The sequence below is a fragment of the Bombina bombina genome, chromosome 1 (assembly GCF_027579735.1).
Source record: "Bombina bombina isolate aBomBom1 chromosome 1, aBomBom1.pri, whole genome shotgun sequence".
Taxonomy (NCBI): Eukaryota; Metazoa; Chordata; class Amphibia; order Anura; family Bombinatoridae; genus Bombina; species Bombina bombina.
The window spans coordinates 1,389,857,612-1,389,877,338 of NC_069499.1; positions in this window are offsets into that span (position 1 = coordinate 1,389,857,612).

Consider the following 19,727-nt stretch of genomic DNA (forward strand, 5'->3'; position numbering starts at 1 on the left):
GCACATGGGTGAGCCAATCACATGAGGCATCTATGTGCTGCCTCCAATCAACAACTACTGAGCCTGTTTAGATATGCTTTTAAACAAATGATACAAGAGAATGAAGCTAATTAGCTAATAGAAGTATATTGGAAAGTTGTTTAAAATTGCACTTTAAACTGTCATGATCCAAAGAGAGCAGGCAATGTTAAGAAACTTATCAGTTTGCTTCTATTATCAAATACACTACTGAGACCGTGCTGGTGATTGGTGGCTACACACATATCCTGTATGTCATTGGCTCACCAGATGTCCAGCGATGTAGTGCTGGGGCTGACTTTAACATCTTATAGGATTCTTTCACCCTCTTACAGGTTTCTTTCTGTAATGCATTCAAGTCTGCATTCTTTAAACCAGTGAGTGAACACCTTGTAATTACAAGACATTTCATTGTGTTGCTATAGAATAAAAGATCAGCCCATGCTTAAGATTTTAAAAATAAATTAAAATTTGACTGCAATTATTTTTTAATAGCCAAACTCCACCCACCATTTACCTTATTTGCAGGAGCCAATCTGGTATTTAGTCCACAGACAACAAGGCTAAGACTGTTATGAAGATAGTTTTGCAGTTTTTATCTGATACATCCAATTAGGGACAGATATGTAGCAGAGTTACCCTCTGTGTGATTTCAATTTCTGAGAATTAGAAATGGCTAAATTACATGGAAAGGGGCCAAAATAAATAATGACAATATAATGCAAAGTTGTTTCATTATACATATCTAAACATTTTATGTTAAAAAATCTCAAGTTTTTTTTAAACGGATCTTAATGGACATAAAACATTTTAGGATTATAATTTTTAGTTATGTACAGGCGTACCTCAGAGATATGGCAGGTTTGGTTCTAGACCACTGCAATAAAGCGAATATAGCAATAAAGTCACACTCATTTTCTTGTTTCCCAGTGCATATAAAGGTTATATTTACACTATACTGTAGTCTATTAATATTATTATGTCTTAAAAAAATACTTTATTGCCAAAAAATGCTAACCATCATCTGAGCCTTCAGTAAGTCATAATCTTTTTTCTGGTAGTGTGTGTATATATAGGTGTGTAAATATGTGTATTTATATGTGTGTGTATATATGTTGGAAAATGGCATTGGTTCCGATAGACTTGCCACAAACCTTCAATTTATTTTAAAAAAAAGAGAGCAATATCTGCGAAGTGCAATAAAATGAGGTATGCCTGTATAGTAAAACAACTTTGTTCTATGCTTTATTTATTTTTTCCTGTTTCCTGTAATGTCAAAGAACACTAAATACCATGTAATTTAAAAAAAAAATTCTGTTGTCTTGCTGTAGAAAACATCTTGCAATTGCAATGTGTTTTATGTCCCTTTCTAATCATTTTTTTTAAAAATATAGGAATATCGGCAATGAAACCCTGCGTTAAAAAAGGTCTGTGTAAAAAAAAAATAAACGTTTTAAAAGCATTAAAACCTGACATTTTATAATCACATTTTTCAGTGTTTGGTAACTTAAAGGTAGGTAAGGGATACATCTTTCTTGAGCATGCTTCTTATTTCCTTTTCTGAGGCCAGATGTCAATCAACTCCTGCACTGATCTAAACAATCACTGCGGAACAAGGTGGATTTCATTTAAAGTTAGTCTACTCCAGCCAAATACATACTTTAAAAAAAAATCAATGTACTGACACTTACTTTGAATTTCAAAGTACTATATTTTTTTCTAGCAAATTTCAAAGTTAATTGCACTTCCATTCCCCTGTATCATGTGATAGCCATTACCCAATCATAAAATGCATATACAAATATCATGTTCACTCTTGCACATGATCAGTAGGACCTAGTGCCTCAGAAAGTGTGAATATAAAAAGATTGTGCACAGCCCCAAGGCAGAACATAGTGCGATTTGCGATAATATCGCAGAAAGTGGAGCCTGCCTGCAGAAAGAATGGCCAGTTCTGTCAAGCACATATTTTTCTTCAACAGGTTTTTTTTTAGTTTTTTTTTTTTTAATTATTATTGTGCATAGCAACCAGCACATTTTTTCTTTCACATTATTGGCTGCTGCTCATGAAATTGATACATTTTTTAGATGCTTTGCTAATAACTTATTTAGTTACTTTTAGCCGCCAAAACGTCTGCTTCTGCGACTGAGGTAAGTGTGCAGCCAGGCCATTTATATTGTGGGCGCAAGCACTTCTAACCCTTCTCCTCCCTGCTCAAAGTGTTAGTTAATAGCACAGAGGAAAAACCCTTGTAACCCTTCTCCTCCCCGGCTCAAAGTGTTAATAGCACTGCACAGGGAAAAAAAAAAGCGTTATCCCTGCTGCGGTCTGCTTGTGAAGACTGTTAGCTTAACACCATTGCCAAATTAGACACGCACACAACCAAACGGTATAAGCTTTCACGGAGTCGGTAGTGTTTTAAAAAAAAGAACAGAAGCTAGCGCTGCTTAAAACTGAGGCGGTCCCCCCCCTCTCTTCTGAAGCCCAGGCTGTAAACATTTTTTTGCGAATGTGCGCCTAGCGCCAGCTTTAGCCTTCATGTTCTTTTTTTAAAAACACTACCAACTCCGTGAAAGCTTATACCGGTTGGTTGTGTGTGTGTCTAATTTGGCAATGGTGATTGATTATCAAAAATGGGAATCGGCAATTCCCGGAACTCTGCCCACACACATCTCTTTTAAGCTAACCGTCTTCACAAGCAGACCGCAGCAGGGATAACGCTTTTTTTCTCCAACATTGGTGTGTCCGGTCCACGGTGTCATCCATTACTTGTGGGATATTCTCCTCCCCCACAGGGAAAGGCAAGGAGAGCACACAGCAAGAGCTGTCCATATAGTCCCTCCCAGGCTCCGCCCCCCCCCAGTCATTCTCCTTGCCGCTCTGAACAAGTAGCATCTCCTCGGGGATGGTGAGGAGTTTGTGGTGTTTAGTTGTAGTTTTTTATTCTTCTATCAAGAGTTTGTTATTTTAAAATAGTGCTGGTATGTACTATTTACTCTGAAACAGAAAGAGATGAAGATTTCTGTTTGTGAGAGGATTATGATTTTAGCAGCAGTTACTAAAATCGTTTGCTGTTTCCACATAGGACTGTTGAGATGAGATAACTTCAGTTGGGGGGAACAGTTTGCAGACTTTTCTGCTCAAGGTATGACTAGCCATATTTCTAACAAGACTGTGTAATGCTGGAAGGCTGTCATTTTCCCCTCATGGGGATCGGTAAGCCATCTTCTTAGTCTCAAACAGAATAAAGGGCTTATTATGGGCTATAAACTGGTAGACACTTTTAGGGGCTAAATTGATTGCTTTATTTAAGTATTATATGCAGTTTGAAGTTGTATTTCACACTTTTATAACATTGGGGAACGTTTTTAGCACCAGGCACTTGTTAAGACACCTTCCCAGTCAGGAAGGGCCTTTCTCTGTAGTAGGCAGAGCCTCATTTTCGCGCCATTACTGTGCAGTTAATTTTGAGTTCAGTACATGCAGCTGCATGTGTGAGGGTCTGGAATCCACTAAAAACGTTCCTAGAAGGCTTCATTTGGTATCATATACCCCCCTGGGATTGGTGAAGTTGCAGCAAAGGCTGTGGCTGGGACTGTAAGGGGGTTAAAATGAAAAACGGCTCCGGTTTCCACATTTTAAGGGTTAACAGCTTGAAAATTGGGGTGCAATACTTTGAATGTATTAAGACACTGTGGTGAAAATTTGGTAAAGATTGGATAATTCCTTCATAGTTTTTCACATATTCAGTAATAAAGTGTGCCCTGTTTAACATTTAAAGAGACAGTAACGGTTTTGTTTTAAAACGGTTTTTGTGCTTTATTAACCAGTTTAAGCCTGTTTAACATGTCTGTACCTTCAGATAGATCATGTTCTGTATGTATGGTAGCCAATGTGGTTCCCCCTTCAAATATAGTGTGATAATTGTGCCATTGCGTCCAAACAAAGTAAGGACAGAACTGTCACAAATTGTAAAGTTGCCCAGGATGATTCCTCAGATGAAGGAAGTAGACATAGTTCTACATCATCTCCTTCTGTGTCTATAACAGTTATGCCCGCGCAGGCGACCCCTAGTACTTCTAGCGCGCCAATGCTTGTTACTATGCAGTAATTGACGGCAGTAATGGATAACTCCATAGCTAATATTTTATCCAAAATGCCAGCATTTCAGAGAAAGCGCGATTGCTCTGTTTTAAACACTGTAGAGCAGGAGGGCGCTGATGATAATTTTTCTGTCATACCCTCACACCAATCTGAAGTGGCAGTGAGGGAGGGTTTGTCAGATGGGGAAATTTCTGATACAGGAAGAATTTCTCATCAGGCAGAACCTGATGTTGTGACATTTAAATTTAAATTAGAGCATTTCCGCGCATTACTTAAGGAGGTGCTATCTACTCTGGATGATTGTGACAATCTGGTCAACCCAGAAAAATTGTGCAAGATGGACAGTTCCTTGAGGTCCCGGTGCACCCTGATGCTTTTCCGATACCTAAACGGATGGCGGACATAGTGAATAAGGAGTGGGAGAAGCCAGGCATACCTTTTGTCCCTCCACCTATATTTAAGAAATTGTTCCCTATGGTCGACCCCAGGAAGGACACATGGCAAACAGTCCCTAAGGTCGAGGGGGAGTTTTCTACTCTAGCCAAGCGCACGACCATTCCTATTGAGGACAATTGTGCTTTCAAAGATCCTATGGATAAAAAATTGGAGGGTTTGCTTAAAAAGATTTTTGTACAGCAAGGTTACCTCCTTCAACCTATTTCGTGCATTATTCCTGTCACTACAGAGGCGTGGTTCTGGTTCGAGGAACTGGAAAAGTCGCTCAGTAGGGAGACTCCGTATGAGGAAGTCATGGACAGAATTTACGCACTTAAGTTAGCTAATTCCTTTATTTTAGACGCCGCTTTGCAGTTAGCGAGGTTAGCGGCAAAAAATTCAGGGTTTAAAATTGTGGCGCGCAGAGCGCTCTGGCTAAAGTCTTGGTCGGCGGATGTATCTTCCAAGACAAAATTGCTTAATACCCCTTTCAAAGGTAAGACTCCTTTTGGGCCAGAATTGAAAGAGATTATTTCAGTCATCACTGGGGGAAAGGGCCATGCCCTCCCACAAGATAAACCTTTCAAGGCTAAGAATAAGTCCAATTTTCGTTCCTTTCGCAATTTCAGGAACGGACCGGCTTCCAACTCGGCAGCCTCTAGACAAGAGGGTAACGCTTCCCAGACTAAACCAGCTTGGAAATCAATGCAAGGCTGGAACAAGGGTAAACAGGCCAAGAAACCTGCTGCTGCTACCAAGACAGCATGAAGAGGTAGCCCCCGATCCAGAACCGGATCTAGTAGGGGGCAGACTCTCTCTCTTTGCTCAGGCTTGAGCAAGAGATGTTCAGGATCCCTGGGCACTAGAAATAGTCTCTCAGGGTTATCTTCTAGAATTCAAGGAACTACCCCCAAGGGGAAGGTTCCACATATCTCACTTATCTTCAAAACAAGTAAAGAGACAGGCATTCTTACATTGTGTAGAAGACCTGTTAAAGATGGGAGTGATACTCCCAGTTCCAACTGTGGAACAAGGTCAGGGGTTTTACTCAAATCTGTTTGTAGTTCCCAAAAAAAGAGGGAACTTTCAGACCAATTCTGGATTTAAAAATTCTAAACAAATTTCTCAGAGTGCCATCGTTCAAAATGGAAACTATTCGAACGATTTTACCTATAATCCAGGAGGGTCAATTTATGACTACCGTGGATCTAAAGGATGCATATCTGCATATTCCTATCCACAAAGATCATCATCAGTTCCTAAGGTTCGCCTTTCTGGACAAACATTACCTATTGTGGCTCTCCCATTCGGACTAGCCACTGCTCCAAGGATTTTCACAAAGGTGCTCGGGTCCCTTCTAGCGGTTCTAAGACCCAGGGGCATTGCAGTGGCACCTTACTTGGACGACATCCTAATTCAAGCGTCGTCTCTTTCAAAGACAAAGGCTCACACAGACATTGTTCTAGCCTTTCTCAGATCTCACGGGTGGTAGGTGAACATAGAAAAAAGTTCCCCGTCTCCGTCAACAAGAGTCCCTTTCTTGGGAACAATAATAGATTCTTTAGAAATGAAGATTTTCCTGACAGATGTCAGAGAGTCAAAGCTTCTAAACGCTTGTCAAGTTCTTCACTCTGTTCTACGGTCTTCCATAGCTCAGTGCATGGAAGTAGTAGGGTTGATGGTTGCAGCAATGGACATAGTTCCTTTTGCGTGAATTCATCTAAGACCATTACAACTGTGCATGCTCAAACAGTGGAATGGGGACTATACAGACTTGTCTCCAGTGATTCAAGTAGATCAGAAGGCCAGAGACTCACTCTGTTGGTGGCTGACTCAGGATCACCTGTCCCAGGGAATGAGCTTCCGCAGACCAGAGTGGGTCATTGTCACGACCGACGCCAGTCTATTAGGCTGGGGCGCGGTCTGGGATTCCCTGAAAGCTCAGGGTCTATGGTCTCAGGAAGAGTCTCTTCTCCCGATAAACATCCTGGAACTGAGAGCGATATTCAATGCTCTCCGGGCTTGGCCTCAACTAGCAAAGGCCAGATTTATAAGATTCCAATCAGACAACATGACGACTGTTGCTTACTTCAACCATCAGGGGGGAACAAGGAGTTCCCTGGCGATGAGAGAGGTGACCAAGATCATCAAATGGGCGGAGGATCACTCCTACCACCTGTCTGCGATCCACATCCCAGGAGTGGAAAACTGGGAGGCGGATTATCTGAGTCGTCAGACCTTTCATCCGGGGGAGTGGGAACTCCACCCGGAGGTGTTTGCCCAGTTGACCCAATTATGGGGCATTCCAGACATGGATCTGATGGCGTCTCATCAGAACTTCAAGGTTCCTTGCTACGGGTCCAGATCCAGGGATCCCAAGGCGACTCTAGTGGATGCATTAGTGGCGCCTTGGACTTTCAACCTAGCTTATGCGTTTCCACCGTTGCTTCTCATTCCCAGGCTGGTAGCCAGGATCAAACAGGAGAAGGCCTCAGTGATTTTGATAGCTCCTGCGTGGCCACGCAGGACTTGGTATGCAGACCTGGTGAATATGTCATCGGCTCCACCATGGAAGCTACCTTTGAGACAGGATCTTCTAGTACAAAGTCCATTCGAACATCCAAATCTAGTTTCTCTCCAGCTGACTGCTTGGAAATTGAACGCTTGATTTTGTCTAAGCGTGGGTTTTCGGATTCTGTGATAGATACTCTGGTACAAGCCAGAAAACCTGTGACTAGAAAGATTACCATAAAATATGGAAAATATATATCTGTTGGTGTGAATCCAAGGGATTCTCATGGAGTAAGATTAAAATTCCTAGGATCCTTTCCTTTCTCCAAGAAGGTTTGGATAAGGGATTATCAGCGAGTTCTCTAAAAGGACAGATTTCTGCTTTATCTGTCTTGTTACACAAACGACTGGCAGCTGTGCCAGATGTTCAAGCTTTTGTTCAGGCTTTGGTCAGGATCAAGCCTGTTTACAGACCCTTGACTCCTCCCTGGAGTCTAAATTTGGTTCTTTCAGTTCTTCAAGGGGTTCCGTTTGAACCCTTACATTCCATAGATATCAAGTTGTTATCTTGGAAAGTTCTGTTTTTGGTTGCTATTCTTCTGCTAGAAGAGTTTCTGAATTATCTGCTCTGCAGTGTAATCCGCCCTATCTGGTGTTCCATTCAGATAAGGTTGTTTTGCGTACTAATCCTGGTTTCCTTCCAAAGGTTGTTTCCAACAAGAATATTAACCAGGAAATAGTTGTGCCTTCTTTGTGTTCGAATCCAGTTTCAAAGAAGGATCGCTTGTTACACAATTTAGATGTAGTCCGTGCTTTAAAGTTCTATTTAGAAGCAACAAAGGATTTCAGACAAACGTCTTCTCTGTTTGTAGTTTATTCTGGCAAGAGGAGAGGTCAAAAAAGCTTCTGCTACCTCTCTTTCCTTTTGGCTGAAAAGCATCATACGATTGGCTTACGAGACTGCCGGACGGCAGCCTCCTGAACGAATCACAGCTCACTCTACTAGGGCTGTGGCTTCCACATGGGCCTTCAAGAACGAGGCTTCTGTTGATCAGATATGTAAGGCAGCGACCTGGTCTTCTCTGCACACTTTGTCCAAATTCTACAAATTTGATACTTTTGCTTCTTCGGAGGCTATTTTTGGGAGAAAGGTTTTGCAAGCTGTGGTGCCTTCTGTTTAGGTAACCTGATTTGCTCCCTCCCTTCATCCGTGTCCTAAAGCTTTGGTATTGGTTCCCACAAGTAATGGATGACACCGTGGACCGGACACACCAATGTTGGAGAAAACAGAATTTATGCTTACCTGATAAATTACTTTCTCCAACGGTGTGTCCGGTCCACGGCCCGCCCTGGTTTTTTAATCAGGTTTGAAGAATTTCTTTCTCTATACACTACAGTCACCACGGCACACTATAGTTTCTCCTTTTTTTCTCCTAACCGTCGGTCGAATGACTGGGGGGGCGGAGCCTGGGAGGGACTATATGGACAGCTCTTGCTGTGTGCTCTCCTTGCCTTTCCCTGTGGGGGAGGAGAATATCCCACAAGTAATGGATGACACCGTGGACCGGACACACCGTTGGAGAAAGTAATTTATCAGGTAAGCATAAATTCTGTTTTTTCCCTGTGCGGTGCTATTAACACTTTGAGCCGTGGAGGTGAAGGGTTACAAGTGTTACTTGCAGACAAGGCAGCTGGGGGGATCTCTAAATGTCTCACTGGTGTTTGGCTCCTGCACACTGACACTCGCCCCTCTCTCCATAGCGCGACACTGGAGTGCTATGTTTTCTGTGTGATATCATAAAAGCATATAAAGTCACAGGCAGCAGATGTATTATATACCCCCTGGGGCTGTATGTATGTTTTAACCTTTACAAACAGCCCCAGGGGGTATATAATACATCTACTGCCTGTGACTTTATATGCTTTTCACACAGAAAACTTAGCACTCCAGTGTCGCGCTACGGAGGGAGGGGCGAGTGTCAGTGTGCAGGAGCCGAACACCGGTGAGACATTTAGAGATCAGATCCCCCCAGCTGCCTTGTCTGCAAGTAACACTTGTAACCCTTCTCCTCCCCGGCTCAAAGTGTTAATAGCACCGCACAGGGAAAAACAAAGCGTTATCCCTGCTGCGGTCTGCTTGTGAAGACTGTTAGCAAGTTAAAAGAGATGTGTGTTGGCGGAGTTCTGGGAATTGCCGATTCCCATTTTTGATAATGAATCACAATTGCCAAATTAGACACACACACAACCAACCGGTATAAGCTTTCACGGAGTCGGTAGTGTTTTAAAAAAAAAAAGAACAGAAGCTAGCGCTGCTTAAAACTGAGGCGGTCCCCCCCTCTCTACTGAAGCCCAGGCTGTAAACATTTTTTTGCGAATGTGCGCCTAGCGCCAGCTTTAGCCTTCATGTTCTTTTTTTAAAAACACTACCAACTCCATGAAAGCTTATACCGGTTGGTTGTGTGTGTGTCTAATTTGGCAATGGTGATTGATTATCAAAAATGGGAATCGGCAATTCCCGGAACTCCACCCACACACATCTCTTTTAAGCTAACAGTCTTCACAAGCAGACCGCAGCAGGGATAACGCTTTTTTTCCCCCTGTGCGGTGCTATTAACACTTTGAGCCGGGGAGGAGAAGGGTTACAAGTGTTACTTGCAGACAAGGCAGCTGGGGGGATCTGATCTCTAAATGTCTCACCGGTGTTCGGCTCCTGCACACTCACACTCGCCCCTCCCTCCATAGCGCGACACTGGAGTGCTATGTTTACTGTGTGAAAAGCATATAAAGTCACAGGCAGTAGATGTATTATATACCCCCTGGGGCTGTTTGTAAAGGTTAAAACATACATACAATATAATGAAATGATGCCAAAGTCAGAGCAAAGCATCAACGGAAACGGACTTTATATTTAAATTGCACTTTAGTTATTGTTATGTATAACACTGGACTGGTATATTAGTTTAGTGGGCATTGGGCAAGGAACCTGACCCCTTACTGGTATTTGGCAAGTCAATGAGGAAGTCTGAATAAAGAAACATGATGTGACCTGATATATAATGAAACAAAACATGAATTTCTCATCTGCATGTTCACTCTCTCATTCTCATTATCTGTCTCACATCTCTCATGCAACTAATTTCTCTTTCTGCCTTTCTCATCTTTCCCACTTATCTTTCTTTCTCTGTCTCAGCTCTATGTCCCCCTCACTCATCTCTTCCCATTTTCACCCCACTCTCTTTTTAAGTTAGCTCTCTCTTTGTTACACCTCTTTCCCCTTTTTCATCATTCTCTTGTAACCTGCTAATTTTCCCTCTGCTCTTTTTGTATCACTTCCGCATATTTTTCCCCTCAATATTTTACTTTTACAAGGTGTGATGCCAGTATTTATACCGGCGGTTCATATATTTTCCTGCCCATGATCCTTATGTTAGAGATAGATAGATATATTGGCAAATCTCAATCTATAATCTATCTATGTGTGTCTGTCTATATACTGTATTAGCATTTATGTTTGAAATAAATATTGTTTATAAACGATTTAAAACTGATTTCTATTTCAAAATGACCTGCAGAAAAATTTTAACTAAAAAAAAACTCATCGCAGAAAGTAAAAAAAAGTTCTGCTTCTGGGGTGCACAGTTTGGTATTGAAAGTAAATTGGATTTTTTATTTTTTTTAATTACATGCTATATCTAAATAATGAAAGTTTAATTTAGTGTTTCTTTAAGAGGTAAGGGGTTGATTCTGTGTACATTTTTGCAGAGGAACATTAGGGCGTTCCATGCGTCCTAACTGCGCTGGGCTTTAGCGCCGTTAGGATGGCATAGAACGTCCTAGCCATTTGGCTATCCTGAAGATATAGTCGCTTCGTAAATGGGATTGTGGGCTGGAGGGCGTGTTTAGCATCATCGGCACTCCCCCTGACACTATCCCATCATTGAAATCACTTGATCGCATGAACAATCACATGATTTTAATTTTTACTTGTTTACAGTTCCGATGTAGACAAATAAGTTCTGGCAGGAAAGGGTTAAGGTCTTTTTCTCAACACTGTGTTATAACATTTTTGCTCTGAAGAAGAGGCACTTTATCTCTGCAGACACAAATTCAAAATTTTGAGAACTCCAAAACCAATCATCTGTAATATCTTCTATACAGAAACATTTCCAAAAATAATCTTAGCGAAACATCCGGTAGGACATGAAATTGTGGATGGATAAATGGGATTAATTTACCAAAAAATTTAAACATTACAGCCATGAGTATACAGCCTCGTGCTTCAAAACTGAAAACTAATCCTTATTTCATGATAAATAACCTTTAGACTATAATGTATCTTAAATTTTAAATAAAAATCATTTGATTTTTTTGTTGTTGTTAAAAAGCAGAGATCCAAGTTAAAGGGACAGTCTAGGCCAAAATAAACTTTCATGATTCAGATAGAGCGTGTAATTTTAAACAATTTTCCAATTTACTTTTATCACCAATTTTGCTTTGTTCTCTTGGTATTCTTAGTTGAAAGCTTAACCTAGGAGGTTCATATGCTAATTTCTTAGACCTTGAAGCCCACCTCTTTCAGATTGCATTTTAACAGTTTTTCACCACTAGAGGGTGTTAGTTCACATATTTCATATAGATAACACTGTGCTCGTGCACGTGAAGTAATCTGGGAGCAGGCACTGATTGGCTAGACTGCAAGTCTGTCAAAAGAACTGAAAAAAGGGGCAGTTTGCAGAGGCTTAGATACAAGATAATCACAGAGGTTAAAAGTATATTATTATAAATGTGTTGGTTGTGCAAAACTGGGAAATGGGTAATAAAGGGATTATCTATCTTTTTAAAACAATAAAAATTCTGGTGTAGACTGTCCCTTTTAAAGGGACAGTAAAGTCAAAATTAAACTTTCATGATTCAGATAGGGCATGCAGTTTTAAACAACTTTCCAATTTTAAATTTATCATCAAGTTTGCTTTGTACTCTTGGTATTCTTTGTTGAATGCTAAAGCTAGGTAGGCTCATATGCTAATTTCTAAGGCATTAAAGGCCGCCTCTTATCTCAGTGCATTTTATTAGCTTTTCATAGACAGACATTGCTAGTTCATGTGCTTCATTTAGACAACATTGTGCTCACTTCTATGGAGTTATTAATGAGTCTGCACTAATTGGTTGAAATGAAAGATTGTAAAAAGCACTGAGATAAGGCGGTAGTCTGCAGAGGCTTAAATACAAGGTAATCACAGAGGTAAAATGTGTCTGTTATGCAATACTGGGAAATGGGTAATAAAAAAATTATTATTTCAGATGATTTCAAATTTAGCAAACAATGTAGTATTGCAGTGAGCAAGGCCAGTAGAATTCTTTGGTTGTATTGGTAGAGGTATTTGTTCTTATGCCACTTTACAGATCATTAGTTAGGCCTCATCTTGAGTATTGTGTGCAGTTTTGGAGGCCATATTTTCAGAAAACAAAATCAAATATGTGTAAAGGAGGGCTACCAAAATGGCACATGGTCTAAATAAATAGGTTCAATGACCTAAATATGTATAGCTTAGAGGAGTGAAGGGAAAGAGGTGATATGATAGCAACTTTCAAGTATATTAAAGGGCTTAGTAAAGCTGAGGCTGTATTTTTTATAAAAATAAATATTCAAGAACAAGGGGTCTTTACAGAAAGGGTGATTGATTCATGGAATAAACTTCCACAAGAGACACTGTGGGGACTTTAAAGGGATATGATACCCATTTTTTTTATTTCATGATTCAGATAGAGCATACAATTTTAAGCAACTTTCTATTTTACTCCCATTATCAATTTATTTTTCTTCATTCTCTTGGTATCTTTATTTGAAAAGCAGGAATGTAAGCGTGGAGTCTACTCATTTCTGGTTTAGCACCATGGGTAGCGTTTGCTGATTGGTGGCTACAATTTAGACAATAATCAGCAAGCGCTACCCAGGTGCTGAACCATAATTGGGCTGGCTCCTAAGCTTACATTCCTGCTTTTTCAAATAAAGATACCAAGAGAACGAAGAAAAAATAATAGTAGTAAAATAGAAAGCTGCTTAAAATATCATGCTCTATCTGAATCATGAAAGAACAAAATTGGGTTTAATATACCTTTAAGAGATTATCTTTTTTTTTAAACAATAACATTTTTCAAGTAGACTCCCTTTAAGGAGCATGCACGTGTCTGGAGCACTGTATGGCAGCAGTTTTGCAAGAATGTTATTCATCATAAGAGCACTAGATGGCAGCACTATTTCTAACATTTAGTTCTGCAGATTCCTACTTGGGTATCTCTTCATCGAAGAATATCATGGGAACAAAGCAAATCTAATAGTAGAAGTTAATAGAAAACTTTTTTTCTATATTATTGGGTCGATTTATCATAGGCTGCGCTTGCTTTTGCCCCCTACAACTGCAGGTTCTCACAAGAGAACATGCAGTCCGTATGTATCAAGCAGCAGTAATTAGACCGCTGCTTCCCTAACCTCTTTCAGTATCCCTGGTCTCGTCCGACCGGGGAGATCGACAGCTCCTGTCCACGTGATTGGCTGTGCGCAGGCAGGGGGTGGCATTGCACAAGAGCGCAAAATAGCATTCTTGTGTAATGGTGAATTCCAGCAGCGGAATTCTGCCCGCCAGAGGCGAGTTGTGGCGGACAGGGGCACATATGTACGCCCCTGTCCGCCATTGCTTGGTAAATCAAGCCCTATATGCTCTGTCTGAATCGCAAAAGAACATTTTTGGGTTTTATCTCCTATTAAATATTTTATGGGATATAAAGTCTGTTTAACCAGGGTGAAAAGATGTTTTCTCAGTAGAAAGTATTCTGTGGTGTTTAAACAAATAAGAACCAGTACATAAACATTACAGATGAATGCATATTCTAAATGGTTTCATATCTTTGAGCATACTCTGTACAAGAGTTTCTGCTCATAGAAAACAACTGGTAACAATCTAAGTTCACTAAATCAAACTTTTACAAAAAGCAGTTACTATATAATAAGGAATCCTAATTGCTGTTAATTAAAAGAGGCTTCTATACAAAATTGTAAGGACTCCCCAAGTAGAAAAAAAAAGGTTTTGTTAAAGGAACAATATTTTATTCAAGTGTAATTATGTGTTCTGTGTCCCCACATTGTCTATCCAACTTACTTCTGATATCTCACTTATGAAATACAATAATACTGTATCTGCAAAGAGAAGGGGACGGCAGGCACTACTCCAAACCAGCAAAATATAAAAACAAAAGAATTTTATTGATCCAAGGTAAAAAGCAGGCAGGCAGACATGGCAGGTATAGCGGACAGTCTGACGCGTTTCACGCCCCCTACAGGCGCTTACTCATAGACTATAGTCTATGCCTCAACCTAATCTCTTTATAGGCAAAAAAATTAACTGATTCACTGCCCAAAAGAGTGCTAAAAGGTTAAAAACAATCGCCAAAATAGATACAGTGCAATCACTACATTATATTTTAACAAATGTGGAAACAAGCCTACATTCTAACAATTTAGTTAGACAATATCCATATTTATAAAAAAAATGAATAAAACAAGTTATCTTAGAAGGGACAGGACATGGGATACTTGATGAATAAATTTAAAAAATAAATACTAATATTCATTAATTAATTGTCGATAAAGTAATTGATATTGCATTCTCTGTTCATACCTAACGGGGAACGTGTTTGGTCAATAGGGAATTAACCACAAAAAGGTTACAAACAGATACTAGACAGAATAATTTTGAGGAGGCTTTTGTATTTTCAACAGAGTATAGCCAACAATATGAGAATATATTTAAAATTTAACATTTGTTAAAATATAATGTAGTGATTGCACTGTATCTATTTTGGCGATTGTTTTTAACCTTTTTGCACTCTTTTGGGCAGTGAATCATTTCTTTTTTTTTTGTTGTTTCCTGCCTATAAAGAGATTAGGTTGAAGCATAGACTATAGTCTATGAGTAAGCGCCTGTAGGGGGCACAAAACGCGTCAGTCTGTCTGTCCGCCATACCTGCCATGTCTGTCTGCCTACTTTTTACTTTGGATCAATAAAATTATTTTGTTTTTATATTTTGCTGATTTGGAGTAGTGCCTGCCATCCCCTTCTCTTTCCTGATACTAGCGGCTTTATCCACCGCCCTGGCTAGGGCACTCCGGGTGTCAGGGGACTCCCTTAATGTGTTTGGATACACCTTCCATTTTTTCGCTAGCACGCCTGGCTGCGGCTTCTTTCAATTGTTTAATACTGTATCTTCCTCTGCATGATCTGGAGCTCTGTGCAAACACAGAACACTTACCCTGGTGCTGTAGCAGAGTGTAAGCAACAGAAGCACAAAATGAGACTTAAAGGGACAGTCAACACCTGAATTTTTGTTGTTTAAATATTCCCCAGTTTTGCATAACCAACACAGTTATAATAATACACTTTTTACCTCTGATTACCTTGTATCTAAGTCTCTGCAAACTGCCCCCTTATTTCAGTTCTTTTGACAGACTTGCATTTTAGCCAATCAATGCTGACTCCAAGGTACCTTCACGTGCGTGAGCTCAATGTTATCTATATGACACACATGGACTAACGCCCTCTAGTGGTGAAAAACTGTCAAAATGCATTCAGATTAGAGGCGGCATTCAAGGTCTAAGAAATTAGCATATGAACCTACCTAGGTTTAGCTTCCAACCAACAGAAAAAAGCAAAATTGGTGATAAAAGTAAATCGGAAAGTTGTTTAAAATTACATGCCCTTCAGGGCAGATAAGTGTAAAATAACCTCCTGGAATATTGGAGGTCTCACCTCTCCCATCAAACGAAAATCAGTTTTGGTTCAATTACAAAAAATTGGTACTGATATAGCTATGCTACAAGAAACTCATTTAAATATGCAGGAAGTGCTAAAACTGAAGTTCTCATGGGTAAAGGAAGTGTTTGCTTCCACAGGCACAAAAAGGAAGAGAGGCGTGGCAATTTTGTTAGGGAAAAGAATTAAATATGAAACTTTGCACAGTATCTCAGACCCGGAAGGGAGATATATAATTTTAAAATTAAAGATAGAAGGAATCCTATATACACTTTGTAATCTATACGCTCCCAATGTGTTTGATCCAATGTTCTGGGACACTCTGCAATCAAAAATAATTTCTGAATCAACAGGATACCTAATTCTAGGCGGGGATTTCAATATGGCCCCACACCAACCCTTGGATAGACTTAGACAGAAGCCTACTGTGGGGAGGAATAAGCGAGACAGCCTAGAAACTAAAATGTTTAAGAAAATTTCCAAAAATTTGTTAGTCAGGGACATATGGAGACTCCAGAACCCAGATCTAAGAGATTTCACCTGTCTGTCTCGAGCTCATAAGACTCTATCTAGAATAGACTTGTTCCTTATTGATGAAAGACTATGTAAAATGAAAATTATAGCCAAAATACTCCCTATTTGTATATCAGATCATAGCCCTATTACAATAGAAATTCAATATAATGATTTCAAACTAGGATCCTCTCGCTTCTTCTTCCCCACATGGCTGACGAATGATGTAAAATTTAAAAACTGGTTAAAAAGCAAATATGAAGAGTATGCTGAATTTAACAAGACTTATGTTGATCGCCCAGATATTTTCTGGGAGGCTGCAAAGGCAGTTCTTAGGGGGGAAATGATTTCATATATTGCTAATAGAAATAAAACACTAAGAATTAGAGAATCAGAAGTGACAAAAGCTGTAATTAACTCATATAATCGCTATTTGCTTGATAACTCCCCGGGAAGTTGGATCAGACACATTGGAGCAAAAAACGAAAGAGACTCATTTCTAACCTATAGAGAGACTCAGAAGGAGCTTAAACTTCAGGCAAGACTTTATCGCTATGGCAATAAGGCTGGAAAGTTATTGGCCAATCTGTTAAAAAGAGAGAAAAGATCCCCATTAATAGATAAGCTTCTGCATAAGCAGAAAACCCATATAAATATAGATGATATTGCCAACATTTTCTCAGAATATTTTTCAAAAATTTACTCTCTAAGGGATTCAGACAAAGTTAAATCAGATGAATTCTGGAGCAAAATTGTCCACCCTGTACTTGACGGTGAAAAAATGCTAATGGTTAACTCCCCAATTTCTCAGGAAGAAATTCTAAAGACTATTCAGGAGCTTCCATCAAATAAGGCACCTGGTCCAGATGCATTACCAAATGAATTTTACAAAATCCTTGCACCATTCGTTGTTTCACCGCTAAGTAAGCTTTTTAACCACATGTTTATTGATGGAAAGGTGGTCTCGCCTCAGTTTTGTGCATCTCACACTACACTGATTCTTAAACCCGGGAAGGATCCGACAAAAAAGGAATCTTATAGGCCCATAGCATTATTAAATTCCGATTATAAGATCCTGACCTCCATTTTAGCCAAGAGATTGCAATTGGTACTTCCGGAAATAATACATAAAGACCAAGCAGGATTTTTGCAGAAACGAAATCTAACAGCAAAGATCAGGGAAGTATTAGTCACTATAGATTATTTTAAATCTACTGATTTGGCGGGGCAGAGGAGAGAGGGGGACTCCCCAGATTTAGCAATTGTTTCAATTGATGCAGAAAAAGCATTTGATTCAATTCATCAGGATCATTTGCTCTCGTCTCTCTATAGGTTTGGGTTCAGAGGACATTTCCATAAATTTGTGGAGAATTTATATAAAAAGTCATTCACGAGGTTAATTGTTAATAATACACTATCTTCGGAAATATCACTGGAAAGGGGAACACGCCAGGGATGCCCCCTCTCCCCTCTCCTCTTTAATATTTCAATTGAACCCTTGGCAATAGCAATAAGAACACAAATGGAAGGAATAAAGATAGGTAGAACAGAGCTTAAAATTGCGTTATACGCGGATGACATCCTGCTATATATCTCTAACACGCAAAACAATATACCCATACTTATTTCAATTATAGAACAATTCGGATCCTTCTCGGGTTATAGGATTAATGCGTTAAAATCTGAATTATTATGGATTAGAAGGAATCCTGATTCTTCGATGGAAATTCCTTTTAGAGTCTCAGAATCATTTAGATACTTGGGGATAATGATCACTTCCGATTTAGACAAATGTTATGATCTTAATGTAAAACCAGTACTGAGAGAGATTGAGGTGAGTTTGAAATTATGGCAGAATCTCCCACTCTCGATTTCAGGTCGCATTGCCGCATTTAAAATGATCTTGCTCCCAAAGTTATTATTCATTTTACAGAATACTCCAATAATCCTCAGAAGGAAAGATATTGAAAAAATTAATAGTATGATGAGAATTTTTATATGGCAGAGCAAAAAACCCAGAATTTCGTTAATGAAACTTTCACTTCCTAAGAAGTACGGCGGACTTGCACTGCCAAATATACAATTCTACAATCTGGCCTCACTGGCCCGAATAGTTATAGATTGGATTCTAAATAAAGATTATGTAACAAATAATGAACTTGAAAAAAATGTAAGTCTACCATACCTTCCCACAGCCTTAATACACTGTAGCCCTAAGACAATCCCCCAGGAAATTAAGATATTCAAAACATTAATATATCCACTACAGGCATGGAGAAAGATATGCAAGTTATTATCTATTAAAGGAAGTGTCTCGAATTATATGCCAATTAAAGGGAACCCTAAATTTCAAGCGGGAATACAATCGGCACCCTTCCAAAAATGGCACACATTAGGTTTGAATAACATTTCTCAGATAATAGACTGGAACGGCCACTGCATTAAAACATTCGAAAGTTTAAAAAGAGAATTCAGCCTCAGCAATAAAGAATTCTTTGCATATTTACAAATTAGACACTTCATAACTAAGATAATAAATGAATCTGGTTGGAACTGGTCCTGGGGAAAGCTGGAGAATTGGCTTGTATTAGCTAAAAATGGGTTTATGTCAATCTCACCATGCTATCAATTATTGATATCTAATAAAGGGGAGATGAATCTAGGAAACTTAGCAGTTGCATGGGATTCTATGATAACTCAACATCCTATAAATTCAAATAAAATCCAGGCTTCTATTTTAAAAGTATCACAAATTACTTTATCAGCCACATGGAGAGAATCCCACATTAAGTTATTGTATAGGACCTACTACACTCCAAAAAAAGGGACAAGATGTGGGAATATTAATTTTTGTACATGCCCAAAATGCTCATTACAATCAGCAGATCTTATCCATATGATCTGGGAATGCCCCAAGATTAAACATTTTTGGGCTAAGATAGAATACTGGATTAATCAAGTTTTAAAAATCTCTCCTCTGAGGTTGGACATAATCTCTGTAATCTTTTTATGGGAAGCAACGAAAGATCTTCGGAAGCATAATAAAATAATCAATATGATTATTCTAGCGGCAAGATATTTAATCTTCAAAAAATGGAAAGGAAGGGCTAGCCCCAGTATAAATGAGCTCAAAAACTGCCTAAAAAAACAATATATAATAGAGCAAAGAGACACTAATATAGAAGAAGAGAATGATATTGAAGGTTTCTTTAAAAAATGGACAGCTTTTATTAAGATATTTCCATTAAATGAAAGAGAACATATGATATACCCATTTAGGAACTCAGAACTAGTATTGATGGGACTATGGTAGTCTTCTCTGCTCATCTCCCATC